At 40.0% G+C, this 7,672-nt stretch overlaps 1 protein-coding gene across 3 annotated transcripts in view; it reads right to left on the bottom strand.

Moving 5' to 3' along the window:
* The window catches only part of LOC102947665 (borealin-2), a 208,130-nt gene that overhangs the window by 160,361 nt on the left and 40,097 nt on the right, over positions 1–7,672 (bottom strand). For all 3 annotated transcript variants that reach the window (XR_006285125.1, XR_005222228.2, XR_005222230.2), the window contains one exon: positions 986–1,058. The gene's annotated coding sequence lies outside the window, so the exon portion shown is untranslated. The remainder of the gene's footprint in view (positions 1–985; positions 1,059–7,672) is intronic.

A 7,672-nucleotide genomic window follows, 5' to 3' on the forward strand; every position in this document is an offset into this window, starting at 1 on the left:
ATATATGTACAGTTTATACAGTATTATATATCTATGAAATAATTTGGGAAGAATGGGGCTAGATCAGTGGTTCTTAAGCTGTGGGTTGTGTCCCCAAAGTGGGTCACGACCCCATTTTAATGGGGTCACCAGAGCTGGCTTAGACTTGCTGGGGTCGAGGACTGAAGCCCGAGCCCCACCACCCAGGGCAGAAGCCCAAGCTCCACCGCCCAGGGCCAAAGCCCAAGCCTCAGGGCTTTAGCCCTGGGCAGTGGGGCTCAGGTTATAGGCCCCCTGCCTGGGGCTGAAGCCCTTAGTCTTCAGCTTTGGCACCCCCAGGACAGCAGAGCTCAAGTCAGCTCAGGCTTCAGTCCCCCCTCTTGGGGTCATGTAGTAATGTGCGTTGTCAGAAGGGGTCACGGTGCAATGAAGTTTGAGAACCCCTAGGCTAGATAAATTTGAAGTTTTATTATTGCTATGATACTCCCTTGTATCATTGGAAAATATCCTTTCTATGCTTTTCTAAAACACAGAAAATTGTTTGTTCAGAATATGCATTCAGCTAGATTAAATAATAGACTAAATAAACCTCAGTCGAAACAAACAATGGGAATGTTTCCCTTCATAGTTTAACCAGTTTGTATGGTCTGCAGAATACAGTATCTAATGGGACAGATTTTTCAAAAGCGTACATTCACCCGACTTCTGAATGTACAAACTCCAATGTTTATGCAACCTCTGATATTTGCACACATGCAAGACAGGGGCTATATATGTGCACTGAATTTCTACTTTTACACACACACACACTTCAATACTGAGCACCTTATCACAATCTGAAATTCTTCTTCTAGGAATGGAAACAGTGGTACCCCTAATTAGAATTACAAGGAAAGAGTTGCAACAGGATCCACGGGACATTAGGTTAAAATAAAGTGTTCCAAGGATACGGATAATTTTTTGTAATCCCAAAATGTTGAAAAATATTAAAAGACTGGGTACTTACAGTTCAAATGTTTACGTAGTGTGGGAATGCTAGAGGATTTCCTTAAACAAAAGAAACTCTGTTGCTGCAAACTCTGAAAAGATAAGAGAATAAAGTTTATACAGAAAAGTGATTAATAGAACAACCCACGTAAACTGCTAAAGGTGATAATTTAAAAAAAATTACAAAATTTGGCAATACCATTTCACACCAGTAGCATGGATAATTTTGAGCCCTGTGTTAGATCTCTATTACTAGTGTTTTCAACTGTTTCATACTGTAAGTCTTAACTAAAATGTTATTTATTTCCCACTATAATCTTATTTAAGACTTGTTGTCTAGTATAATCCCCATTGGTAATGCAAGCTGTGTGAAGGAGAATACAGCTGACCTTGGCCCAGAGTTTAAAGCCCTACAGGGATGACAGCCTCCAGAAGTCTAACAGGGTTGGCTGAGTTATTCGTTGCAAATAATTTATCTGATGAATGTAGTCCTCCTTTCTGCTTAAAATTATTTGTGAACATGCAAATTTAAAAAAACACCACCACCACATTTGTTCATTTGCAGTTCGTTTTGTATTAAATTTTCTCATGCATATTTTGTTTCTGGATTGGATCCTATAAGTAGTTGCTCCACATGATATTACAGAAGCGTGACCCAGGAACACCTTTGTGCCACCTGGCAGAGGAATACAAAGAGTTTTTCAGGGATCCCCTGGGTCAGATATACACATATTAAGTTCACGTAAGGGAGGCATGTAAGGTCTCTACCAAGAGCCAGTGGCCCACTGGTTGTCATAATAGTTGAAAAATGTTTATACAGAAAATTATTTAAGAGATACGTAAAATAAGACTTCCAAAACTGTTAAAGTAAAGCTTGTCATCTGAGTCCATGTGAGCCTCTGAAATAAATCCATCAACTTACAGAACAATGAACATCCATGGACACAGGCTACCTATGTTTAATGTCTTGGCCAGGTGTGAGCCTGAGAATTTGCAAAGACAAAGGAACCCAAAAAATAAGTCTCTGAACAGGAGACCTCCTGGGGGAAGAGACAATAGTCTGTAACTGCATTAAAAAAAAAAAAAAAAAAAGGGAAGAGAGAGAACAAGATTCTATCCCTCACCTAGGAGATAACCTGACAATGGTGGCTTGTCCCAGAAACAAGGGACCACGGCCTGTCTGGCCAGAAAACACTGGCGAGCAATACTTTATGAGATATGAGAATATACTGAAATTAAGTCAAGGCTCTAGAATGCATCTTATGATTTTATTTTATATGTAACCATTTGTTTCCTAATTGCTCTCACTCAAATCTCTATACTTTGTTAAATAAACTTTTACTTGTTTTCACTATAAACGTATCTAAGTGCTGTGTGTTAAATGGAGGGGTGACCTGAGGCTATATCTATACCACAGCAGCTACAGCAGCCCACTTACAGCCCTGCAGCTGTGCCACTGTAGCATAGACACCTCCTGCATTGACAGAAGGAGTTTTTCAGCCTATCTGGGTCTACAGTGGGGGTTTAGCGAACCTAACCAAGTCACACACTGAATGACATTTTTCACAGTCATAAATGAAGTAACTAGATTGATCTAATATTTAGATGTAGATCAGGCCTGTATGCATGGGAAGCAGGGATGTAAATCTCCAACACACTAGCTTGTCACACACTAGCTGATCATGTGGACCCTGCTATAGTGTATTAAAAGTTGTGTAAAAAGAAAAGGAGTACTTGTGGCACTTTAAAGACTAAAAAATTTATTTGAGCATAAGCTTTCGTGAGCTACAGCTCACTTCATCGTATGCATTCAGTGGAAAATACAGTGGGGAGATTTATATACATAGAGAACATGAAACAATGGTAATTACCATATACACTGTAACGAGAGTGATCACTTAAGGTGAGCTATAACCAGAAGGAGAGAGCGGGGGTGGGGGGGGGGGGTGGGACACGACCTTTTGCAGTGATAATCAAGGTGGGCCATTTCCAGCAGTTGACAAGAACCTCTGAGGAACAGTGGGAGGTGGGGAGCGGGGGGGAAATAAACAAGGGGAAACAGTTTTACTTTGTGTAATGACCCTTCCACTCTCAGTCTTTATTCAAACCTAAGTTAATTGTATCCAGTTTGCAAATTAATTCCAATTCAGAAGTCTCTCCTTGGAGTCTGTTTTTGAAGTTTTTTTGTTGAAGAATTGCAACTTTTAGGTCTGTAATCGAGTGACCAAAGAGACTGAAGTGTTCTCAGACTGGTTTTTGAATGTTATAATTCTTGACGTCTGATTTGTGTCCATTTATTCTTTTACAAAGAGACTGTCCAGTTTGACCAATGTACATGGCAGAGGAGCATTGCTGGCACATGATGGCATATACCACATTGGTAGATGTGCAGGTGAACAAGCCTCTGATAGTGTGGCTGATGTGATTAGGCCCTATGATGGTGTCCCCTGAATAGATATGTGGACACAGTTGGCAACGGGCTTTGTTGCAAGGATAGGTTCCTGGGTTAGTGGTTCTGTTGTGTGGTTGCTGCTGAGTATTTGCTTCAGGTTGTGCACCTTAACGTACTGCTGTTTTCTTTATATCAAAGTACACTACAGAACTTTTAGTGCACAGTAGCAGGGTCCACACGACAACTTAACGCACAGCAGTCTAGTGCACTGTACATTTATACGCCGGCTTTATGCCCACTAACTCTCACTGAAGACAAGTCCTGAGTGAGAGGGAAGAAGCCCCTGGACTCTCTTTCCCCCTTTAGCCCATCCAAGCAATTCAGACAGAATCTCATTACTTTTCACTATTTGTTGATGTTCCCTTATTTTCTTTTTCTAATGAATAAAGTACATAATTACCTTTAGGTGTGTTGTGATGCTTAAAAGGAGTTAGACTTTCTAAAAATTCTTGGGTTTTGCTATCCTGTTAGTTGCTCCCTGAATATTGTAAAGAATTCAAAAAGTAACTTTTCTTTTGTCTACGCGTTCAGCTTCTTTCGCCCATTAATCTATCAGTTATTTTGGTACTTGGAAATCTGCCCAAAAAAATTAGACCTGATCTACTTATAAATTAGCACCACATTGCTATGGCACTCAGGGGTGTGAAAAATTCACACTCTGAGCACTGTAACTATGTCGACCAACAGCTGGTGTAGATGTGGCTAGGTTGATGGAAAAATACTTCCATTGACCTAGCTACCACCACTCAGGGAGGCGATTACTTACAGAGATGGAAAAACCCCTTTTATTACTGTCGGAAGCATTTACACAATGGTGCGACAGCACCCATAGAGTAGACATGGCCTTAGTATTTGTAATATCATTGCAAGAATGGAGATAAACTTTTTTCTTCCATTGAGAGGTTTATTGATAGGTATAAGATTTAGAATCAAATGCACCTTGTGCCATTATTTACACCAGTGCAAAGTGATTAAAAGTGGCTGTAAAATGCTAACATTCTAATTTGGTAGCATTTTACACCCACTTTGCACTGGTGTAATGTTTACACAAGGGGCAGGGCAAAGACCAATCAGGCCCTTAAGGTACTGCATCAGTTCTCATTTTTGAGGGAGGGAAAGGAAGGAAGGAACACTATTATGTGTTACTAGTAGTATTGTAGACTATTAAAATTAAAATATTTTTTCAACAATTTTTGCAGTCTGTTTACTTTATGAACTTTGCATTTCTTTAACAGTGAAACAAGACCCGGGGTCGGCAACCTTTCAGAAGTGGTGTGCAGAGTCTTCATTTATTCACTCTAATTTAAGGTTTTGCATGCCAGTAATACATTTTAACGTTTTTAGAAGGTCTCTTTCTATAAGTCTATAATATATAACTAAACTATTGCTGTATGTAAGTAAATAAGGTTTTAAAAATGTTTAAGAATCTTCATTTAAAATTAAATTAAAATGCAGAGCCCCCCGGACCGGTGGCCAGGACCCGGGCAGTGTGAGTGCCACTGAAGATCAGCTTGCGTGCCATAGGTTGCCTACCCCTGAACAAGACTGATCAGTTTCACTTTCTGATTCTCTAACAAAATACTGTTATGTCTCAGTTTCCAATACCAAAGTGGAATGCTTAAAATTTGAAAAAGGAAATAAATCTTGTTCTCATACAAACAATTCTAAAAAAAAAAAAAAAAAAAAGGTTTCATAAAACCATTCTTAATCCTAGTAGATTTTTTGCTAAATTGCTTGGCACATTTAAAAAAAAAAAAAAAAAGAAACCAAGTCTTTTCAAACAAAATCGTCTCAAGTCAAATGGGAGCTTGGTGTTTACAAGGAATGCAAAAATAGAGTCACCTCTTTTATAATCTTGCCTGTATGGTTACTTCCCATGAGAATTCTAGCTACATTTTCTCTGACTGAAATTTGGGATTATAGTCCCCACCTGCAAACACTTATATACACACTTAACTTTAAGCAACTGATTTCAGTGTGATTACTCACATGCTTAAAAGATCAGCACATGTATAAGTGTTTGAAGGAACAGGATCCATATTTGAAACTTTAATTTTTTAAAAATTGTCTTTTACTTTTATTTGTCAGGCCCTTATCATGCTGCCACTTAGGGATCCTTCAAGATACTGGGTGCCTCCTGCAAAGTGTTATCTGTTGTGAACCCTGGCTACAGGGAGCTCCTTAAACCATGGCACTGAGACTCAGAGGTGCAATATATAATTGCAAATGTAATTCTTATTGATCAAGTCTACAGCATTTGAGCCTTCACATCATACTCTCTAAACTCACAAAGTTCTGTCCCACCTTGTAATGGGCTCAGTGTAAAAACTGGACAGGAGCATCTGGGTACAGGCAAGGGTCAGATTAAGTCATAAGCAGCTTCTGGAGTCACATGATGAAATTGGAAACTCAGCTTTAATTAAAAAAAATGCTTCTACCTAATGCCTACCTAAGTCTGCAGACAGCCTGAAACAGCTGAAAGATGTGAATTGTACCATTCATTTTAACCGAGTCCTGCTGTACACAACCTCTTTGGCAGTGGTAAAGACTGTATCATTTCTTTTTAAAAGGTAATACTAAGGAAATTCCTCAGCTACTTGATGTAGCAGCTGCTATGGTTTTAATGTATTTCCCTTTCAGTGCATTATTATATTTGTATACTGTCAATTTGTTGGGGGTGGTGGTGAAGGAGAAGATGGAACCGATGACACAAAGAATGGATAGAGACAGAACCAGAACAAAGATAACAATACCTGGGGTATATAAATGGTATATTTTCATTTAGCACATGGCTTATATTTTACCTAGATACCTGATGGACAGATACTGGCAATGATACCAGCAGAAGGAAATCCTTCTTTGCTATTGCTTAATATTTGGCCTTTGGCTTATTTTATTTTAGTTTGGTAAAACCTTGCTCATCCAGGCTGTTGATTCTTTACTCCATTTCAAAGTAGGCTCAAAACACTTTCATCTCTCAAAGTTATTTTCTTACTCTATATATTTGCTGTTGGATTATGTGGTAGTTTGACATTTGGTTATGCACAGCATAATGCAGCACTGGAGGGAGGCAACAAGGGCCTCCCAAGGAAGAAGACACATGCCTCAAATAGTCTGCAGTGTGGTGGGCGGGCATACAGGTGGGGAAGGGGAAATATCTCTAGGGAGAGGCATGTCTCTTTCAAATGTGCAGAGACAGGCTTCTCTGTACTTGCTGTCCTGTCCCCATCAGCTACCATTTGACTCACTTTAAAAGGTGCTGGCTCATGTGAAAAGCACCATAATAAATAAGATATGACAGCATTTAGGTCTACAAGCAGGATCCATTACCGAAGGGCCAGAAATTCCCTCCCCCTCCTCCTAAACTAGGGGGAGGAGGCATGAAGCTTCTTCCGGTACATCCCTATCAGGTTATTGTGTCAATGTGTGGAGGGAGAACAGGACAGACAGTTGAATCAATTCAAATCCACTTCCCTCACAGGAGCCAATCAATTCAAATACCCACACCCCAGAGCAATAAATCAGTTCAAAGTACCTCTATGGTCCTCTCTTCAAGGCCATGTTGCACAAAACATCCTGCTTTTCAGCTCTCCCTTTCCTACATACCCTTCTGAAGGCTTAGCCTCTTCACATTTCCTCCTTAGGCAGTAGGGGAAGTACCAGTAGGAACATCTTCAACTCAGGCTTCGGACACGGGGGAACTCAAGGTTTTATCCAACTCCCTCCCTCAAAACTTGAGCAAGAGAAGGGCTGCTGGATAATTCTTCACCCCTCTTTACAAGGCTACTCTGCACATATGTAGACAGACAGCTGCCTCAAGTGCCTCACTTTCCTGGAGCTACTAGCCTCTACACTGCATTCTAGAACACTCTAATGAGGCAAACACCTCTAAAGAGGTTCACCTGGGAAGAAGGCTGAGCAGCTGGTCTTTATGCACGATGTAAAGAGAGAAGCCTTTCATTAAATGCTATCAGGATTCTTCTTTCCTGCCCCCCCCTTTTTTTTTTGGGGGGGGGGGAGACTTGTCTGGTTGAAGCCTCATTGGAGATTACTCTGTGGACCAGTGCAACATTGCCATAATACCTAATGTTTGCACAAGGTGCCAAAACAAATGTTATTATAACTACCAAGATATTAGGAAGATGTTTCTGAAGTAGTAAATACAATCCTAGCAGCAAAAAATGAAATCTACTGCACTAAATGATAATAATCCAATATAATCACCTATAATATGTAATGTGATGCAGATGAACT

Source organism: Chelonia mydas, chromosome 12 (genome assembly GCF_015237465.2).
Source record: "Chelonia mydas isolate rCheMyd1 chromosome 12, rCheMyd1.pri.v2, whole genome shotgun sequence".
NCBI lineage: Eukaryota > Metazoa > Chordata > Testudines > Cheloniidae > Chelonia > Chelonia mydas.